We start from the raw sequence: 23,685 nt of genomic DNA on the forward strand, positions 1-23,685 counted from the left end.
GGAAGCACTTTGATTTAAGAGCCAATGTTAAGGTTTTAGCAAGGCGGACGGCGTAAGAGCTGGCTATGACAATACCTCGGGTTTTCTCCAAAAACAGCCGAGCTAAAGAGTTAAAAACAGCATCTTGGATAATTATGATAACTGACCAAATTGCCCCATGAACTGCTGAGTTATCGTCTTTGATTGGTATTTTTTTTAGTTCCATTTAACCAACAAATTTATCCTATCTTCACCAAGATTGGAACTTTATATCAAAATTGCATTAAATCTGTAGAAAGCATACTTGTGAATTTATATTTTTGATTGATTCAGATTGTAATCCTCCACGAAGCCTTTATTATGGTGAAATAACGGTAATGCGCTTATTATGTTATAGTAGGACATAACTCATAGAAGCAACTGTCTGGTTTTCGAGCCGCTTGCAGTAAGCTCACTAGAACTATAATAAAGGTTCACTGCGTGCGCATGCAGGCGCTATCTTATCCAAGTTTGTCTGGACTTTAACTAAATAATTCATTGGACTTTCCCAATTTGAAAAAAGGTTGCAGACGACAATTAAATTGTAATGGAATATTAAGGAAATAATCAGGTAGGATAGAAATAATTGTGATAAAAGGAGATATTGCTCATCTTGAGCAATTTCTCATTTTATCATAATTATTCATAAAGTCGTCAGCTATAAACCCGTAAAATCCTGTTGGTGTTTGGTAAAGGGTTAATAATCTATGGTTCCTTCTTAGAGGCTTTCACACATTTATAACAAAAACAATAGTAGCATCCTTCTTTGTAAAGAATCATCTCAAACAAGGGCTGTTTGTAAAAAACATGCATGCCCCCCATATGGGCTGTCAGTTGTAGTGGCAGCCATTGAGTGAATACGTTTTTTGGCACTGTGACCTTGACCTTTGACCTAGTGACCTGAAAATCAATAGGGGTCCATCTGTGAGTCATGATCCTAGGCGTAAGCTTTCTTTAGTTACCATCCGGAAACAATTTTACTGTGTGAAGTCACCGTGACCTTGACCTTTGACCAAGTGACCTGAAAGTCAATAGGGGTCATCTGTGAGTCATGATAAATGTACCTATGAAGTTTCATGATCCTAGGCGTGAGCGTTCTTGAGTTATAATCCGGAAACCATTTTTCTAAGTTGAGTCACCGTGACCTTTGAACTAGTGACCTGAAAATCAATAGGGGTAATCTGCGAGTCATGATCCATGTACCTATGAAGTTTCATGATCCTAGGAAAAAGCGTTCGAGAGTTATCATCCAGAAAACATTTTACTATTTGGGGTCACAGTGACCTTGACCTTTCACCTTAGAATCAAAAGGGGTCATCTGCGAATCATGATCAATGCACCTATGAAGTTTCATGATCCTAGGCATAAAACGTTCTTGAGTTATCATCCGGAAACCAATTTACTATTTCCGGTCACCGTGACCTTGACCTTTGACCTAGTGACCTGAAAATCAATAGGGGTCATCTGCGAGTCATGATCAATGTACCTATGAAGTTTCATGATCATAGGCATAAGCGTTCTTGAGTTATCATCCGGAAAACATTTTACTATTTCGGGTCACCGTGACCTTTGGCATAGTGACCTCAAAATCAACAGGGGTCATCTGCGAGTCATGATCAATGTACCTTTGAAGTGTCATGATCCTAGGCCAAAGCGTTCTTGAGTTCTTATCCAGAAACCATCTGGTGGACGGACAAACGGACGACGGACGGACCGACATGTGCAAAACAATTAACACCCTCTTCTTCGAAGAGGGGCATAAATATAATTAACAACCCACACTTCCCTTAGACTTACAGGCCTAAGAATATTATGATAATCTAAAGATTATTTCTTATATTTATAAATGTATTTAATTAAGTAATACATTTGACTTCTAAGATCAATTCATAACTTATATTAAGAAAATTATAAAATGATCATAAATTTATATGGATCGTTGAGCAATTGACAATCATATCTCCACAATTCATGAGTCACAATTGACAAATGGAACAATGAATCATTAGTTATTAAAAAGCAGCATATACGATTGTCAAGAACATTGCACTTCATTAATTCAAACACCTTCTCTTGGATACAAAGTTTAAGTTTACAATGCAGTATCATATATTGACTTTTCTGGAAACAATTATGTTCATGGAAGTTGTGTTTTAAAATCAATAAGATATTATTAAACTGGTTTAAACACTACAAAAAATACATTAAATAAACATGTCATCCGAATTTTTTTTATCCGGATATATGGTCACTTTCGACATATTTAAATAAATCCCGACTTTTTTCAGTTTATAAGAAAAACATTCAGAACACATGTTCTTACTTAATATCTTTGTAAGCAGTCACCATCTGAACTAAAATGGCACTAAATGACAGGGTTTTATCTCATGTTTACAAGATGTTGTTGTTGTTGTTGGTCACAGCCACACGGCCGCAGTAATCTTCCCTGGTAAACGTCATATGTTCAGTTTTGTGACCTCCCGGGACAGGGTCAAATTTGAGCCCTGGGGAATAATTTGAACAAATTTGGTAGAGAACTATTAGATATCACAACATACCAAATTTAGTAGCCCTAGGCTCTATAATTAAGAACAAGAAGATTTTTGAAGTTTGCACAAAATAGGCCTTATTTAAGCGTTTGTTCATTTTGTGACCCCTGGGGCAAGGTCAAATTTGTTCCCAGGGGCATAATTTGAAAAAACTAAGTAGAGAACTATTAGATGTCACTACCTACGAAATTTGATAGAAATAGGCCCAATGGTAATGGACAATAAGATTTTTATAGTTTGCACAAATGGACCCAATATAAGCATATGTTCAATTTTGTGACCCCTGGGGAACGGTCAAATTTGATCCCAGGGACTTTATTTGAACAAACTTGGTAGAGGACTATAAGATGTCATCACATACCAAATTTGGTAGCCCTATGCCATACGGTTATGGACAAGAAGATTTTTAAAGTAGCACAAAATAGGACTTATATTAGCAATTTTTCGATTTTTTGACCCCCCAGGGCGGGGTCAAATTTGACCCCAGGGGCATAATTTGAACAAACTTGGTAGAGGACTATTAGATGTCACGACATACCAAATTTGGTAGCCCTAAGCCCAATGTTTATGGACAAGAAGATTTTAAAAGTTTTCACAAAAAAGGCCTTATATAAGCAAATTTTCAATTTTTTGACCCCCCGGGGCAGGGTCAAATTTGACCCCAAGGGCTTTATTTGAACAAACTTGGTAGAGGACAATAAGATGTCACTACAAACCAAATTTGGTAGCCCTTGGCCTAATGGTTATGGACAAGAAGATTTTTAAAGTTTTCACAAAATAGGCCTTATATAAGCAAATGTTCAATTTTTTTGACCCCTCGGGGCAGAGTCAAATGTGACCCCAGGGGCATAATTTGAACAAACTTGGTAGAAGACTATAAGATGTCACTACATAGCAAATTTGGTAGCCCTAGGCCCAATGGTTATGGTTAAAAAGATTGTTAAAGTTTGCACAAAATAGGACTTATATAAGCAAATTTTCGATTTTTCAACTCCCCCGGGTTAGGGTCAAATTTGACCCCAGAGGCATAATTTGAACAAACTTGGTAGAGGACTATAAGATGTCACTACATATAAAATTTGGTAGCCCTAGGCCCAATGGTTATGGACAAGAAGATTTTTAAAGTTTGCACAAAATAGGCCTTATAAAAGCAAATTTTCAATTTTCTAACCCCCTGGGACAGGTTCAAATTTGACCCCAGGGGCATAGTTTGAACAAATGTGGTAGAAAACTATAAGATGTCACTACATAGCAAATTTAGTAGCCCTAGGCCCAATGGTTATGAACAAGAAGATTTTTAAAGTTTGCACAAAATAGGCCTTATATAGCAAATTTTCAATTTTTTAACCCCCCGGGGCAGGGTCAAATTTGACCCCAGGGGCATAATTTGAACAAACTTGGTAGAGGACTATAAGATGTCACTTCATACCAAGTTTGGTAGCCCTACGCCATACGGTTATGGACAAAAAGATTTTTAAAGTTTGCACAAAATAGGCCTTATATAAGCAAATTTTCAATTTTTTGACCACCCGGGGCAGGGTAAAATTTGACCCCAGGGGCATAATTTGAACAAACTTGGTAGAGGACTATAAGATGTCACTACATACCAAGTTTGTTAGCCCTAGGCCCAATGGTTCTTGACAAGAAGATTTATAAAGTTTGCACAAAATAGGCCTTATATAAGCAAATTTTCAATTTTTTGACCCCCAGGGGCAAAGTAAAATTTGACCCCAGGGGCATAATTTGAACAAATTTGAAAGAGGTTCACCACAGGAACATTCCTGAGAAATTTCATCAGGATTGGACCAGTAGTTTAGGAGAAGATGTTTAAAGAAAAAGTTAACGCACGGACGCACGCACGCACGGACGCACGCACACACGACGGACACAGGACCATGACATAAGCCCCGCTGGCCTTTGGCCAATGGAGCTAAAAATCAATCCACAAAATTAAGCTTTTACAAACTCCAGCATCTTTATTTTAACGGCAATTTGAAACTTAATTCCTCACCAAGAGGATATATTGTGTGTAATGCATCTGTCCACATTAATTAAACAATGAAAGGCATTCACAGCAGGCATCTAATTATAAAAGTGTTTGTATATTTGTATAAACAGCAAAGCTTTAATATATTGCAATTTATCATGTGAGTTAGAGTATAGATATTGTATGAGCTGTATCATGTGAAAATGGGTCTTATTTCATCTGCTGCTAGCGTAGCTAAAGACCAGCCTGCATATAAAGTCATTCTGATCAGGATCTACCCTGTCCGCTAATGAGACCACAAATCATTGCGTGACTTCATGCGGACAGCATAGCTTCTGACCAGACTGCATGATTGCAGGCTACATATTGCTTAAGACCTATGTTTGCATAAGACCCATTTTTGCATGATGCAGCTCATACACAATTTGATTATACTCTAACCTTAGACCGCATTCTAGTATCTTGCACGCATTTTAAATATTTATTTCCCCAAATCATCATTTAATGCATTTACAACACTAACTTGTTCAATTTAGCAGTTCTACAAAGGGAATGTTCAAAAGATACTTTTATTTTAAAATCAGTAGTTTTATTACTCTTTTCACATCAATACCTTAAAAAGTCCTTTAAAGTCAATAACTCAAAGCAGAGAAGCAGACTGTTGTAGAGGTAATTATAAATCACAAAATACTTTTCAACTTAATGTATGTTTATTATATCAATTTAAGTTTAAATAACGATGCAAACTATTCAATCCAGTGAACTATAATCATTACAAAATATGTAACTATTAACAATTATTGGACTAAAAACCAACTTCTGCAGAGCAGGGGTAATAATATCTCTATAATACAATAGCAGTACATTAACAATCAACTATGAATTACATCTCATTTGTACATATCACACCCATATAATTACACAGCTCAAAAAATCAATCCCCTTATCACAAAAATACTATAAAACATTACCCTGTAATCTTATTACAAAACAAGAGGGTCAATTTAGCACAAGATCTCTACGCTATGTAATGTTTTTAATGTGATTTGAGAGACTTTTTGTTAAGTACTTTTGTTAATAAAGGCTTTATTAGCCATGTAACCCAAAGAGTGTGGCACGTTTGGTGCAAAGGGCCATGATTATAAGGAACTGTGTCAAAAAGTAGCCGGAGCACGTAATCCTAAGGTGAGCAAATATCGAATAAATGTAGGCTCATAGTCTACATTATACATGCATTATACAATTAATTCATAAGTTATGGTAGAAGAAATTGGGCAATAGTGTTATCAAGATAGCAGAAAAAGTTTTGGTATTGACCATGAAATAAATATAATAGTGTTTAACATTACACAGGTATTTCATTGACATTTGGGAACTTTAAAATAGTTTTCCTGACGTGAAGAATGCAATATTTTGTTATGCTTCCTGTGGTCAATGCGGAGGAAAATAATTTGACAAACTGTTCCCAAATGTCAATGAAATATCTGTTTAATGACCTTCTTCTTATAAAAAACAAGAGATGTGTTCGTCAGAAACACAATGCCCCCTATTGCGCCGCTTTGAAATATTATTTTTTTGACCTTTGACCTTGAAGGATGACCTTGACCTTGAACTTCCACCACTCAAAATGTGCAGCTTCATGAGAACGCTGCTTTGAATTAATTAATTTTTTTTCCTTTGACCTTGAAGGATGACCTTGACCTTGAACTTCCACCACTCAAAATTTACAGTTCATGACAACGCCGCTTTGAATATATTTTTCGACCTTTGACCTTGAAGGATGACCTTGACCTTGAACTTCCACCACTCAAAATGTGCAGCTTCATAAGATACACGTGCATGCCAAATATCAAGTTGCTATCTTCAATATTGTAAAAGTTATGGCCAACGTTAAAGTTTTTTCTTCAGACGGACGGACGGACAGACTGACATACTGACGGACAGTTCAACTGCTATATGCCACCCTACCGGGAACATAAAAACACCATAGTATAATAATAAACTACATGCTTTTAATAATAACAGTGTATGAAATATAATAATAAAAGTTATAATAATCTTTAAGGCAATACATGTATAATAACACAAAACAATTTTACATCATAAATAGTTACTTGTTTCAACAAAAAGGTTTACAGTATAAAGTGCTTCATTCAAATTTATATAATGACGTGGGTAATAACGTAATTAAAGTTATAAGAAAAATGTTACGATAAAACTTAACACAATTTGTAAATTGTTTATTTTAGTACTTAATTAACTGAACTGACAATATTTTAGACAGTCAAAGCCAAATCCATTCAGCGTGTTATTTTAATTAAAGCTTTTAATACACAATCCAAATTAAGAAGTAAAGTGAAAGGAAAACATTTGACATGTGCCATTAAAAGAACCGTATACATTGCAACAGGCTAAACATGCATTCAAAATATTATCAATAATGATATTGTATCAGAAAATGTTGTTCATTTTTAAATCTAACATCAGGATTTTGTCATTTTTTTGTCCAACAAGGACATAGCCATATTTCCAGTTATAGAAGACTGATAGTGGGCCATCAACACCATCCTTATTTACAGCCAACAAAGCAATCTTCTTCTTGCCCTCTCTGTCCACCTGTATGACAGTGTTGGACCCGTATCCACAAACAAGTACTTGTCCTGCAGGCGTCATATGAACTCCCAATGGGAGTTGTAGTTCTGTGTCAGTGAAGGTTGAGATCACAGTCCCATCCTTGGCCAGGGTGAGGAGCTTGTGTTCGCTATGGTTGGTAACATAGATCTTGGCACCACTGGGACTCACTGCACATCTCAAGACTTCACGGATATAACAAAAATATAACTGATCAATTTTGAAGAAAAGGAAAACACAATCTTAAATATTAAGGATATAATTGATAGAGTAAAAGGATAAACATTCTAAATAATGAACAAGATACATATACCGGACATTGTTGAAACAATATATTTGTAGTATATAGTATATATTTGTACCTGTATCTCTTGCAGATCTATCCTCATACATCTTGTTCACGAGTGTGCCGGTGAGATTGTACTTGTACAGAGCAGTACCGGAGGTCACATAGAGGTCCCCCTGGTAATGGGCTACTCCTCTACAGTCATGTGGTAATTGCAGCAGACTGTCCCTCACCAGCTTTCCACTGTTAACCAAGACAAACTCATACCTTTGTCTTCAGTGACTGCTACCTTGCAAGGGGTTATTAGACACATGTCTGATAGATAGTAAGATATAAAACATTTACTGATCACCTTGTGCTGCAGATCCAACAGCTTTAATGTTTCGCCGTGGGCAAACAGTATATGTCCATTGAACAGACCACAAATTCCATTGATACTACGAAAGACGAATTCAATTTTCACACTAAATAGATTTGCCCCTGTGACTAAAATAGCACGGTCTGGGCGTTTCTTAGTCAAATCCTTTGTAATGTGTGTAGTATGACTAAGACCTGACAGATTTGATAAATATGCTATAATATCATTGTAAACAATCAACTTAAAGGACACTTCTGTTTGTAGTGAATTGTTGTTCAGGTATTTTTCTACATGTTTTAACATCACTTTACTTTTCTGATGGGCTATAAAGGCCAACTCTTCGTTTTTCTTGCCAATTTCCTTTATTGCATCACTAAAATGTGTCAGCTCAGTATGAAGCCTGGAGCATGAGTCAATATCAAACTTGAGAGATGTATTCCAGCTGGCCTTCCCTTCATCCATTTCCTTCAGCGTGGCCTTCTCCAGCTCATCAAGGGCGGCATTTATTTGCTCTCTCATACCTCTCATCTCTTTAAGCCTCTCTTCATATGACACTTGCAGTGACTTCATGTTGCTCTCCCAGTTTGTTTGCAGCTTCATAAGTTGATCCAGAATGGTGTTAATCTTGGCCGACAACTGCTGATGGTCTGTTGCAGACAGAGTGGTATCAGCGATCAAGGTAACCTTTGAACACTGACTGAAATGGAAAGTATTTTCTTACTATAAGTTTACTAAGTAAGTCTTGGGCATAAATAACAGTAAATAAAAAACTAAAACTTGTGTTGACCTTATTTACTAAATATAGATCATATAAAATGTATATCCCACTTAATAAAGTTATGTACCTATACATAAATGAGTATTTCCTCTGTGTAAGCAGATATTTATTTAGTGACAATCTAAATAAACTTAAAATCATCAAGGAATTTAATTTTAATGCCCCCTCCTCAAAAACTGTTTTTATACACGCCTCAAGTGGGACTCAAAATCACACCTTCACACCTTCGAATGGGCTATGATGGCTCTGCAGCATACTCATGAGTCCAAGGTACACACATTGTCGAAGATTTGACCTGGTGACCGAGTGTTTGACCCCACTTGACCCAGATTTACATACCATAAATATTCTCACCATTTTTCATCATGATTTTGTATGTGGCGTCTAGACTGGTAACAAGATTTTTCTAAGATTGCAAATGATGACCTTTTTTATTTTGGACTCACATAACCCACACTAGATCCTGTACAATATATTGCCATGATAGACAATATGAACTAGTTTCATCCAGACTTAGACATAACTGAGGCTTCAAACAAGAATTTTCTAACATCTGACCTGGTGACCAACGTCATCAAGTATTTGGACGCACCATGACCCATATTCAAATTCATCCTTGATAAACATTCTCACCCTGTTTCATAAAGATTCAGTCATAAATGTGGCTTTTTGAGTCATAACAAGGTTTGTAAAAGACTTGACCTGGTGACCTAGGTTTTGGACATACATGATCCAGAATCTAACTTTGACAAGATATTGTCAATATAAACATTTTGACCAAGTTGCGTCAATATTGAATCGTAAATGTGCCATTTCTAAGGTTTGACTTGTTGACCTAGCTTTTGGACAATGACCTAGATTCAAACTCTGCACAGATATTGTCAAGATAAACATTCTGACTAAATTTCATTAAGATAAGATTGAATATGTGGCCTCCAGAGTAGTTACATGCTTTAAGTTTATTAATGACAAACAGACAAATGATGCCGCCAGACGCGGGACAAAGGCTGGCCACAATAGCTCACCATGAGGACTCATTGGTTAGGTGAGCTAAGATCAGCCTTCTTCAATGAGAATTGTACCTAACTGAAGTTGTAAGTGCACATGTGTTTAGTGGTCTCTAATACACAGGAGGGAAGCCCATAGTATTTTTTTTTTTAATAAACATCAGTACTATTGATCCAGCAATATTTCGATACCAGCCCTCAGAAGTTTACTCTCATGGAACATTTTTTGGTCGGACAGAAGTATGTCCAATATAGCTTCAATTTCCGATCGTTTCAAACAGCAGAAACACATAGATTACATGACCGTTCCTCATTTAAACGGTTATTTCCCGTTCAAAATAAACATTAATGAATCGGTAACAATACACTTTATAGTAATTCACACACCATCAAAAGTGTTTTTCACTCCGATTTGTAAATAAACAACCAATAGATTTAATTTTTAAAATGAAGTATGGGAATCCTCTGACGTCATTCAATAGACCGTTCCAGAATTTAGTAATTACCCAATTATCTCCCCTGAATACTCTCCGCGTCCGCCATTACACTACTGCCTAACAACCGGTAACATATATAAGAAAGCGCCGATTATTCAACGGATGAATTTCTTTCTTTTTGTATTTTTTTTTGTTTGTCATGCAAATTGTACGAAATAAAGTTTTTCTAATAGAGGAGATGTTAAGCTTGTGTTATAACAGAAAAATGTTTGAAAAACGTGCATTTTTTGGTATTTGTCTAGGAAAAGAAACACGTTGACACATTAAAAAAAAACATTTAATTAAATCAAACGCAATATTTATCATTTGATTATTTGCATCAATATTAAAATCGCGTAATCCTTTGCATTCCAGTGTTGAATTGCCCGTTTGTTCTGCATAATCCGATTATCTCGTTTTGATCAGATATTATCCAGACTTAACTAACAACACGGTGTCATCCCGGGGTGTCATAAACCACACTGGGTGGCAGATGACAGTCTTGTCATTAAACACCATTGATGATGCCACCATGTCTTCTCTTTCTGGTAGTATTAAGCAGTCATTTGGTTTAATAGTTTACCTCCGACATACTTAACAGTTGCGTGCTCGTTTGACGTAAATGATTCGACAATGTCGCAAACGCTTGCCTCCCTTTATTTTTCGCGCGGAATACAATGTTAAGAACGATTACTCTTTCGGGCACCTGCTTTTGTTAATTTACAAAATTGCAGCTTGTTCAACGAAACACGTTCCGCAATATCCATTACAAGCGTATATTTTCATTTCCGTGTTTTTGTTTGCTTGATAAACGTTTCGTGTTGCTTGGACAATGTTAGGGGGGTCACCCCCTACCCCCGTCCCCCTAAATTATCTCATCGAATTTACATGAATTACAAAAACGACCTTTTGGTTCCCTGAAAAACCAAAATTCCGGCACAAACCGGAAGACTTATAACCCTGAAAGTATTAAAAGAACTGAACTGGGAAATCTGCACAACCAGTTACTGTTAAAACTGCACCTTAAATCCTATTTGAATTCCTTTGTGTAATTAAGCTCCTTAATTGTATTTAGACGAATGAGCAATGCTGCGCTGCCCTTTCTGGGCCCCTAGCTGGGTCACATGGTTTCCTGCTTATCAGCCCGCCTTTGCATACAGGTCATTAATGAATGCGTGTCTGTGCAAAAGTGACCCAGATTTTTAAACAAGAAGACCTGTGCACAAAAGACTTATTGCAACTAGTTAATGAACAAGAGCTCTGGAGCATCGGTGTGCCATTAGGCAGTGCAGAATTAATTCGCAAGGAAGTTTTTAAGTGGATGGACTAGCAAGAAACATCTGCCCCACCACAAACAGCAACCGTTGACCCAGTTCCCAACAAGGTCACGTTGGACGCAGCTGGTAAGAGTTAAGATGACCTGCTTGGCAAATTTAGCGAGCCACATGTTAAAACCACTCATTGGCAAACAAATATGCATTTCATGGACCCTCGTTCCGTTCTAACAATGAAAGCAAAGAGTAAAAAAGCCGTTCATATAGATCAATTTTTGACGGAAAAGAGCAAGCGTAAGAGGCAAAACAGACGGAAGGAGTATGTGCTCCGATCAAAGGAAAGTGAGACAAAGTGCTAAAATCAGATGATGAACACCCATACTTGGGCATTAGGATAGAAGAATGCGGTGCTGCAAACATGAGGCTTCTCAATCACCTTCTTTTGACTAACCTGCTACAACGTCAAGAAGTGGAATACTACTTAGCATACACCACACATACACCACAAGGATATTTGAATTCGCGGACATTTACAAGTGGTCTAGTGTCATGGGTTACGACTACCATTATCGAGAGCTCCAGGCCGAACATAACTTCAAGTGGGGGACTTTTTCACCACATATGGAACTTCACATGTTAGTTCCTAAAAGAACTAGAGCTTTGTCACAGATGTGACAAATACCCCCACATGCCGCATTGACACAGAATATCTTGCATGTTGTCTTCACAAAAAACAGCAGACACCATGCTCAATGTTTAAAACACACTAAGTGACCCTGTGACCTGGTTTTTGACCCTGCATGACCCATGTTCGAACTTGACCTACACATCATCTAGATACAGCTTCTGACCAAGTGTGGTGAAGATCGGGTGAAAATTACTTGAATTAGAGAGCAGACACCATGCTGAATGTGTAAAACGTACTAAGTGACCCAGTGACCTAGTTTTTGACCCAGCATGACCCATATTCGAACTTGACCTAGACATCATCTAGATACAACTTCTGACCAAGTTTGGTGAAGATTGGATGAAAACTACTTGAATTAGAGAGCGAAAAGCATGCTCAATGTTTAAAACGCACTAAGTGACTCTGTGACCTAGTTTTTGACCTGCCATGACCCATGTTCGAACGTGGCCTAGACATCATCTAGATACAAATTCTGCTCAAGTTTGGTGAAACTCTGATGAAAACTAATTGAATTAGAGAGCGGAAAACATGCTAAATGTTTAAAACACACTAAGTGACCCCGTGACCTAGTTTTTGACCCGGCAAGGCCCATGTTCGAACTTGGCCTAGACATCATCTAGATACAACTTCTGACCAAGTTTGGTGAAGATCGGATGAAAACTACTTGAATTAGAGAGCGGACAACATGCTGAATGTTTAAAACGCACGAAGTGACCCCGTGACCTAGTTTTTGACCCGGCAAGGCCAATGTTCGAAATTGGCCTAGACATCAGCTAGATACAACTTCTGGCCAAGTTTGGTGAAGATTGGATGAAAACTTCTTAAATTAGAGAGCGGACACCTAATACTGACCGACAGACAGACCGACCTTCCTACCGACCGACAGACAAGTTCACTCCTATATACCCCCCTTAACTTCGTTTGTGGGGGTATAACAAAGCCCGCTGTGACTTCGGCGATCAACCATCACCACAGCGTAGAAGACTGTAGAATTTTCAAAGCCAGGGGGTCATGTCCGTTTGGAAACAATTGTCATTACAGACACCCTAAGATGCATTCTTTAGAATCAACGCGCTCATATGCAAACAAATAAAACTAGAGCTTTGTCACAGACTTGAAGAATACCCCACATGCCTCATTGACTCAGAATATTTTGAGTGTTGTTTTCACAAAAACAACACCAGACACCATGCTCAATGTTTAAAACGCACTAAGTGACCCAATGACCTAGTTTTTGACCCAACATGGCTCATATTCAAACTTGACCTACACATAATCTAGATACAACTTCTGACCAAGTTTGTTGAAGATCGGATGTAAACTACTTGAATTAGAGAGCGGACACCATGCTGAATGTGTAAAATGTACTACGTGACCCCATGACATACATTGTTTTTGATCTGGCATGGCACATGTTCGAACTTGGCCTTAAGATCATCTAGATAAAACTTCTGACCAAGTTTGGTGAAGATCAGATGAAAACTACTTGAATTAGAGAGCGGACCCCATGCTGAATGTTAAAAAACGCACTAAGTGACCCTATGACCTAGTTTTTGACCTAACATGACCCATATTCGAACTTGACCTAGACATAATCTAGATACAACATCTGACCAAGTTTGATGAAGATCGGATGAAAACAGATTGAATAAGAGAGCGGACACTTGATACGGACCGACAGATCAACAGACCGACCGCCCGACAAGCTCACTCCTATATACCCCCCTAAACTTCGTTTGTGGGGGTATAAAAACCAGAATACCGACCTAAGTCACTAAATTATAAGGCATGGGAACGATACCTACCGACCCACTACGCAGATCGTGAATTTCTTCTTTTGGGAATTAAAAATGGACTTCACATTATAAACCCGACGCAGATACATACCAGTGTAGAAGTAGAGAACTATTCTTCGGCCACTAAACCTTCCACGCGCGCAAACAGAGGCCCAAATTCTTACGGATATGAAAATGGACATTATAAAATAGTCGAAGAAAAGCCTACCATCATTTCAGCACTCGGAGCTATACCCAAGGGAAATGATCCATCAAAAATACGAATAATTCACAATGGTTGTCGACCAGCAGGTTGCGCGGTGAATGACTTCGCAGACACGGAAACGTTCAAATACCAGTCGACCAAGGATGCCATGGATTTAATGTCACAATATTGTTATATGGCAAAGTTAGACCTTCAAAATGCCTACAGAAGTGTTCGAATACACCCATCAAATTATGCAGCAACTATTCTTAAATGGCGTTTTTCTAATGAATCCAAGGAAACATACATGGTCAACACGCGGCTCCCGTTTGAGGCCTCCCGATCACCCCTGCTGTTTAGTTCCCTGACCCAGGCCGTGCGAGCAATAATGAAGAAACGAGGATTGAATGCAATAGTGGTCTATCTAGAAGATTTCTTAATCCTGGGAAATTTGTTTGAAGTTTGTCACATGGCACTCCTTGAACTTTTACGGCTATTACGCGAGCTCAGTTTTCAGATAAACTACAAGAAAATAGACAGACCAGCGCAGGAAATTACATTTCTCGGCCTGGTTCTAAATTCCGTGACTATGACAATTCGGATACCAAATACAAAATTGCAGGAAATTCACGGACTACTACAGAAAACGATGAACAAGAAAGATTTTAGACAGCATGTTGCTAAAACCCCTGAAACAATTAACTCATGAGGTATTATACATTAATGGCTGAGGTAACTGCAGTCATGAACGCGCGACCCATTGTGGCTGTGGACACCGATTCAATGGACCCTCTTATTTTGTCGCCAAACCTAATGTTAACTCAAAAGCAAGGTGAGATACCTGTTATATCAAATAACTTAGGAAAAAAGGACTGCTATAAAACTCAATGGAAACATGTGCAGGTTCTCTCTGACATTATCTGGAAAAGGTGGAAGGAACGATACTTAGATCAGCTTCAGACCAGACGGAAATGGCAACAGGAGAGCCCAAATCTCAAAAAAGGGGAAATAGTTCTACTTCAAGATAACACTTTGCACAGAATCAGTGGTCAATGGCAGTAGTTGAGCAAACCATAAGGCCAAAAAGAAAAATAGTTGTGTTTCCGGTCATCCGACGGACCCTATCTTTTTGGGGCCGACCCAAAAACTTATTATCCAATATTTGCCTTTTTTGTTAATTTTTCCGCGTCGAGTTCCGAGTTCGGCGATTTTTTTCCATCTCCGTCCGGTCGAATTCGGCCATTACCAGAATTATTGTATTGTGACCTGCAAATTGCATCCCGTCGCCGCGAACGCTTTATATTATACACATTGTGCAATAGGGGGACCAGCCTGTTTTTCCCGCAAAATCGATATCCGGCGTTCCGTTTGATTGTAAACATGGCGTCGTCCATTTTGTCCGTCAATTTGAACAAATGTTTTCATCATGCCGGAACAAAGTCTTTGAATTCTTATTCAAACTCCATGACTCCCGATATAGTCCTGCTATAAATTCTGTCAAATAATTCAATTCCACGCAGATGTCTGGTTGCTATGGCAACAAAACTGATTTTTTGTGTGAAAATTTTCATAAATCTCCAAAACTCGTATCCGATGTTATCGATTTTTGGTAGGGATGATATTTTGGTAGACCTCTTGCAGATTCCGTGAAGAAATTATGATTCATGGCCAACAAACATGGCCACTGTGGGCGGGGCTTATTTTCATTATTTGGCCTAAAGTGAAACTTTAAAAATCTTAGCCAAAACTATCTAACAACAAATATTTGATATAACTGATCCAAACTGCTATATTTAGATATTAGAACAGTGTTCAATACTTTACACTGATTTATGGAAAACATGAAAAATAAAAAGAATTTTAAATAATATTAAGTTTTTCCTACCTACCTACCCTACTTTTTTCAAGAGGTGACCTGAAACACAACTATTTTTCTTTTTGGCCTAAGAAGTGCTGATGCGCTCGTGAGGAAAGCAGTTGTTCGATGTCTCCAGGAGGATACACCAGTGAAATACACGCGCCCAATCAGTGAATTGGTTTTATTGCTAAGTGATTTAATGAATCATGACCTCAAAGTGAAAATTACGTGATTATAAGTCAGTGAAACTAGTCATTTAATTAGTGTGAATCAAAAGAAATTAAAGTTAGAGTGGATTATTGAGTGAAATGGAAAGGTAGATACTGTGACTACACCCAACGGATGGATTTCCTGGATTCTGGTTTGATACAGCCTTGAACATTTGATGAAGAAACTTGAGTGGATCTATAGAGAATTGACTCAAACAGTGTCAACAAGTTTTTGTTTCAAGTTGTATGCACAATGTTATGTTTAAGTTATATGTATAAGAAATTTGATACATTTTATAGAAATTATGTAAGTTCGCTGCTGAAAGTGCCTCTCGTGGGCATTACCATGGAAGTTACAGTCATTTCCTTCGTTACATGTTGGTGAAAAACCGTCTTGAAACGTATTAAAACATAAATAAGTTTAATATAAGTTTCATTATTTCCATAAAGCATATGTATAGTTTTACTATTGCAAAATATTAAGTTTAAAGTTATATCATTAAGATATATGACGGGGAGTGTTCTGACCAGTATTGGTTTAATAATTCTGCTTGTTTTCATCTGCGTTTGGTATTGCTACAGTCTGATTAACTGTCAATGGAAATATACTTTTCTTGGCTTGTTCGACTGTTAATTTGGTACTTTGGAGTGTTCCGTTCTTGAAAATATTCGGAATGTTCGGTCTTTTATGCTTTGATGGGTTTCCAAAAGACACGCTTTAGGCCATGGCTTCTTTTATGGCTTTTATGGTCCTGCACCACTCTGTAAGTTCCATATTTCGGTTTATTTCATAGATGATGTATTTTCTTTATTGCATATGCACATAGCGCACCTTGTCATTTGCTAAAAAGGCGTTTTTGTCTCCTGTAATGATTCCCGCGTTGCAGCTAGTTATCCTAAAATAGAATGCCGAATCACTGTATGACGTACCAGTAATAGTGTTTTGTAACGGTGTTTTCCTTTCTGCTACAAATGTTTTATGTTCTTTGTTCAACCTTTTAGTTCATAATTAACGTTTGTCTTATTCAGCGCCAGTAGTTAATAATAATCTTTGGGTTGAAAGATAAATATTCTGTATGCAAAACGTTTATTTTAAACATCAGTAGCTATATTCAGATTTAGGGAAGTACCACTACACTGCGCCCAACGAAACACCTAATTAACCAAACATATTGGTACAGAGCAGCTGTGAATATTATTTGCATAGAGTTTGGTCTCATAATGTACGTTATATCTCTATGTTGTGGGTACTCTTTATATTGCCAAAAGTCATCGTTTCTAGTCAAACAGTGTAGATTTTGATCATTGCCTTATATTTTTAATGACATGTTTTATAATGGTTTTTTGTTTATTGTAGTTTTCACCACAAGCATATGAACATACATATGGTATCAAGCTGAAGCCGTCTTAGGATTATAAACAAATAAACTGTACAAATTTATGGGACTTTTTGAATGAAATCCTTTTGACAGAACACTTGTGAATGGCATGAAAGGGGAGGTATCTGCAATAACGGAAGATGGTCCAATATTAAATTTAGAGAGAATTTTGGTTCCTGTTCCAAGAATGCAATTTTCTGATATGATTAATTAAAACAATACAATTAATGTATTTTACATAATTACTTAGTTTAGGGCTCACCATTTACAGTTGTCCTTTTGCCCCTGACAAGTTAAAATTGGATCTGGGCAAGTTATTTTATAATCTAGTTGTCCGGTTGGGCAAGTGGGAAAAAAAGGCACACAGAAAACTCTATGTGAATATAGTAAAAACAAATCTGGAATAAACTGCTTAATGAACAAATTTACTTAAGCAATTTTTGTTTAGAGAAGTCAATACTAACTATGCATTATGCGCATGTGCACCTCATATAGATTTTAACATTTAATTTAAGAAACACCATACAAATGTGAAAAATTGTTTGGGATTTCAGGGAACGGCTTTCAACTTGTATTTTTTTCAACCTTTCCATTACATTTCAGTTAAAATTAACATCTTAAGTCTTTATAGACATGGCTTTGGTCTAAATATTTCATATTTGCAACAATTATTATGTAAATGGTTCAATGTTCATTGTTAAAAAAAGTTGAGGTTTACCGAAAAATGTATAGGCAAGTGGCTTTTAGTTCAGGGCAAGTAGATTTTCAAACTACCTGCCCAGCAAGACAAGTTGAATTTAAGGTTAACGTCGAACCCTGATAGTTACGGCAAATATAGTTATCTGAGTGCTGCAAATCAATTTACAAAAACTGAATACATTTTATTGATATCTTTTGCTTGTGTTATTTTACTTTTTCTTTAACTAGACCTCTCAAATGATGATAATTGATACAAAATACTTTCAACAAGGTATACCTTCATGTCTACATTTCTTAATGGTCTAAATTCATATGTGTATGCATATTTTACATGCATGTGTATACTTACACTTTGAGTGGCTAAATGTTCCGCCTTGTAGGTCATATGTCAAAATTATAGGTTTGAGCGGTGAGATGAATATAGAGTTGTTTTCTTGTTAATGGAAGATAGTTATTTTTTCAGTGAATGATCAAATTTCCTTTTTTATAGCTGCAACATGTTCCATGATATTATTTACATATTTAGATACATTGCATATACAGCTCAAGTTATCCAATATTGCCAGCAATGTCTTAATGTCAGCATATGTATTCTTTACCATCGGTGTCTTCCGTCAGACGATAGACACATTGCCCACCAGCAGGCGTGGCGGAACTGCCCATTTACCCAGAGTCAAGAACAGGAGCTCCTGCATGCCTTGCCTACCCTCCTGGCCAGGACAATTGAGGCGGAGGTTAGACAGCTTGATCCTGCTCCTGCTGCTGAAAGGGGAGGTCCAATCCGTCTGAGCGTACATGATAGACGGAGAACAGATGATGTGAGTACACTGATCACAGCCTCAGACAAGCTGACCTTAGTAACACTTCAACAAATCGGTTCGTGTTACATGAACTGACAGCCAACGGTCTAGGTATGATAATCGTTAAATCACATCACGTGATGTTTGATGTTTATTATAAAAACAGTATTGATTCATTTTAACACCAGATAGTCATGCCTGAAGTATTGTTTCTTATTAGATTTCTATGCAGACTGTTTTATTTGTATTCTTTAATTCCAGCCGTTTGCAAATCCCAAACTGATGGATGACTACAGCATCGTAGATCCACAAAACGGGGCTGATATTTCTTGTCAGGTAATTACTGTTTGATCAACATCCACATAAGTGAATCAACACTGACTGTATTCAGGATATTATAGTTTCATGAACTATTTATAATTACCATTTATTGAATTGCAGATTCTCAATGTACCAGTCAGTATTGATGAGAGTCTTGTTGACAGTTATTGTTTGGTCGAGTATGATGGTAAACCATATCCAGGAAAGATTACCGCAGAAGACGATATCAGTGTGAAAGTTTAAGCAATGCATTGTGTCTGTCTCAATCGATATTTCTTGCCTTTAAAAAAAGGACGAATGCTGGTACGAAAGAGATCGTATCATTACCATGTTACCCTGTGAACCAGAGAAGCTGAGTGGCCGTCACCAGGCCCTACCTCTCCCAATATGGGAGGCAATGAAAGATAAATATGATCTTTAAACATGTACCACTATACTTTGATATGAAAATGTTTTAAGGGTTGTATTTTTGTGTTGTATGTAAAAGGAACATTTTGTATTACATGTGTATGTAAAAGGCACATTATGCACTATGATATAACGACCAATTAATACTCGACACAATAGTCATAACAGAATATGAATTCCATGTTTGTTAATCATTGTTGTGTTTTTTTTTTTAATGAATATGCTCATTTTAATAAAGTTCAGATTCCATATACATTTATAATTGCGCTTTGTGTTTTTAGTATACTGTTTTATTCCGAAATTTTCTTTGTGTAACAAACATAAATATCATCCATGTTTCTATCATTACCGCAACATTTTGTCATTTCCATAACGCAAACTATTTGTGATGGATTTAATGAACAATGGCGATTATATAATCACTTCTTTAAACATTGTGTTAAAAACAATTAAAAACATCTACTTTCTGTCTAAAACTGGCAGCATAACGTTCGTAGACTAATCAAAATAGAAAAGTGTCAATATTTTTCTTTGCCGAAATGATGATTAAAGAAAGATAAATCTTAAAACTATATTTGATATGAATATATTCAAATTTTCGCAATGGCATGTTAAGGTTGACCATACAAATCAACACAACTTTCAAATTGGCGGCAGACATTTTGGAGTTTTTGATTATAGATAGGAGTACACTGAAGGTTAGTTGTGGAAATGACGTAAAAATGACACTTGAATAATGCAAAACGCTCTATTATGAAAAAAGACACTTCTGATGCACCGACATTTAACACAAGGGCTGTTTGTAAAACATGCATGCCCCCAATACGGTTTTTGTCACTGTGACCTTGACCTTTGACCTAGTGACCTGAAAATCAATAGGGGTCATCTGCCAGTGATGATCAATGCACCTATGAAATTTCATGATCCTAGGCGTAAGCATTCTTGAGTTATCATCTGGAAATCATTTTACTATTTCGAGTCACTGTGACCTTGACCTTTGACCTAGTGACCTGAAAATCAATAGGGGTCATCTGCCAGTCATGATCAATGTACCTATGAAGTTTCATGATCCTAGGCGTAAGCATTCTTGAGTTATCATCAGGAAACCATTTTACTGCTTCAAGCCACTGTGACCTTGACCTTTGACCTAGTGACCTGAAAATCAATAGGAGTCATCTGCCAGTCATGATCAATGTTCCTATGAAGTTTCATGATCCTAGGCCTAAGCATTCTTGAGTTATCATCCTCAAACCATTTTACTGTTTCCAGTCACTGTGACCTTGACCTTTGACCTAGTGACCTGAAAATCAATAGGGGTCATCAGCCAGTCATGATCAATGTACCTATGAAGTTTCATGATCCTAGGCGTAAGCATTCTTGAGTTATCATCTGGAAACCATTTTACTGTTTCGAGTCACTGTGACCTTGACCTTTGACCTAGTGACCTGAAAATCAATAGGGGTCATCTGCCAGTCATGATCAATGTACCTATGAAGTTTCATGATCCTAGGCGTAAGCATTCTTGAGTTATCATCTGGAAACCATTTTTCTGTTTCGAGTCACTGTGACCTTGACCTTTGACCTAGTGACCTGAAAATCAATAGGGGTCATCTGCCAGCCATGATCAATCTACCTATGAAGTTTCATGATCCTAGGCGTAAGCATTCTTGAGTTATCATCCAGAAACCATTTTACTATTTTGAGTCACTGTGACCTTGACCTTTGACCTAGTGGCCTGAAAATCAATAAGGATCATTTGCCAGTCATGATCAATCTACCTATGAAGTTTCATGAGCCTAGGCCTAAGCATTCTTGAGTTATCATCCGGAAACAATTTTACTATTTTGAGTCACTGTGACCTTGACCTTTGACCCAGTGACCGGAAAATCAATAGGGGTCATCTGCCAGTCATGATCAATCTACCTATGAAGTTTCATGATCCTAGGCCTAAGCGTTCTTGAGTTATCATCCGGAAACCATTTTACTATTTCGAGTCACTGTGACCTTGACCTTTTACCTAGTGACCTGAAAATCAATAGGGGTCATCTGCCAGTCATGATCAATCTACCTATGAAGTTTCATGATCCTTGGCCTAAGCGTTCTTGAGTTATCATCCGGAAACCATCTGGTGGACGGAAGGATGGACCGACCGACCTACTGACATGAGCTCTTCGAAGGGGGGCATTAATATCAATTCCACAGAGACTATTTAATAAGAAAAATTAATATTGCAACACTGAAATAACCTTCTTTATTTTATGGTTTGCTAGATCTTGAATGGCAAATTTTATAGAAATACCCATATACACAAGGTATGAAAGGCACTATATGCCTATTGCTGAAAAATTGTGGAACAGGGGATGTGACCGTTTTCATCGAGAACACACATGTTTCCATGCAGTTGCCAAACAAATGCAACTGGATTCGTTAAAAGACAATAAAATCAATGTGACTACACAACTTACCGATCTCCTATTCCGCTAATAACTTTAATTAACTTCGACTTTCTCGCTACATGTCGGTGCTTCGTCTACACATGTAGACCATTTCCATTTTATAACGCCTCATCTGGTTGGTTGTTCTAAATATATTTACTGGTTCCCTGCCTTGTTAATATACTGCACAGAAAAGTAGAGTAAAAGCAATGTTTACATAACATGTGAGTTTTAAGTAAACAAACGATGTTTCAATGGTATTTCATTCGTTTGTTGTGTGCATATCTGCTTTTTAATTAACTAGTTTAAGTTGAGTGTAATAAAAAGCGATGTCGCTTAATGACGAACAGCAAAATATAGCCTTGTTGGCTACTCAAGGGCATTATGTTCATAGACAAACCTGCAGGTACTGGAAAAACATTTCTCCTGAAGAACATTTATGAACAAGAGCTGTGTTTGTGAAACACAATGCCCCTACTGCACTTTGAAGCCATATATTTGACCATTGACCTTGAAGGATAACCTTGACCTTTCACCACTCAAAATGTGCAGCTCCATGAGATTGCAAAAGTTATCACCAAGGTTAAAGTTTTGGGACAGACACACACACACATGCAATGACAGACACTCCAGGCCAAAAACAACATACCCCCAATCATTCAATCTGGGGGCATAAAAACTTCGAAGTGACGGTAAACGTGAGGCGTTAACATGTACAACTGGGATTGCATGTTATAATTATGTTGATGCATGCACTATACATCCATGGTCGGGTCTTCATTACGGGCGCTACAACTCTTCGGAAGTGTAAACAATTGTTGCTAATAACAATGATGCTCTGGTAAGGATCACCAATACAGATGTGCTGATTGTTGACGAAATTTCTATGCTAAGTTTGAATGAACAATTAAATGATATTTGTTGCTTGAACGATAAAACCCAGCCTTGGTGTGGAATTCAGGTTATTGTCTATGGTTACTTTAAGCAATTACCGCCAACTGCAAACAAACTTTATAATGACAATGGGGCATTTTGCTTTTGCAGTCCACTGTTCAAGCGTTTGCATCATGTACAATTAACTTAAGTTGTGAGACAAACAGACTCTGATTTAATATGCGCAATAAATGACATTTCAGAAGGTTGTCCACTAAAACAGCAAACCATTGACTTCATGTCATTATTGTTGATTTCTCTATACTATTAGTAGCATCTAGCCTATCATAGTAATTTAGTGGTATGTAACGTTCTGAAAACGACGGCCTTATTTAGTCTATTCCAACATAATTATAAGCACTTACAGAGCCCTAATCAACATGTTACGCAGCGGTGAAATAAATCGAAGTACACCTGAAGGCCGTCTTATCAGTAACCGTACGATTTTTAAAATCGCAGTGAAAAAAATTAGCATACGACCACCTTGGATTTCCCGTACGACTGTATTATCAAACACATCGTACGAACTTGACAAGTTACAAGTCGTAAGAAAATCACGCATACGCAATGAGTCATCGTTAAACTCTTCACGATGAAGGTATTATGCGAAT

General features: G+C 37.3%; 3 long non-coding RNA genes across 3 annotated transcripts in view; 1 reads left to right on the forward strand and 2 right to left on the reverse strand.

The window, feature by feature from the left end:
• The window catches only part of LOC127874761 (uncharacterized), a 178,690-nt gene extending 157,239 nt beyond the window's left edge, over positions 1-21,451 (reverse strand). The window contains exon 1 of the long non-coding RNA XR_008047080.1: positions 21,131-21,451. This is a non-coding gene — a long non-coding RNA (uncharacterized LOC127874761). The remainder of the gene's footprint in view (positions 1-21,130) is intronic.
• On the reverse strand, positions 5,246-9,554 carry LOC127874764 (uncharacterized). The gene is made up of 2 exons (XR_008047084.1): positions 7,548-9,554; positions 5,246-7,370 (listed from the first exon to the last, which is right to left on the reverse strand). It is a non-coding gene; the product is annotated as an uncharacterized LOC127874764 (long non-coding RNA).
• Positions 18,161-19,852, forward strand: LOC127874767 (uncharacterized). The gene is made up of 3 exons (XR_008047087.1): positions 18,161-19,088; positions 19,239-19,313; positions 19,419-19,852. It is a non-coding gene; the product is annotated as an uncharacterized LOC127874767 (long non-coding RNA).
• Positions 21,452-23,685: the final 2,234 nt, after the last annotated feature.

Source organism: Dreissena polymorpha, chromosome 3 (assembly GCF_020536995.1).
Source record: "Dreissena polymorpha isolate Duluth1 chromosome 3, UMN_Dpol_1.0, whole genome shotgun sequence".
In the NCBI taxonomy this organism is placed as follows: Eukaryota; Metazoa; Mollusca; class Bivalvia; order Myida; family Dreissenidae; genus Dreissena; species Dreissena polymorpha.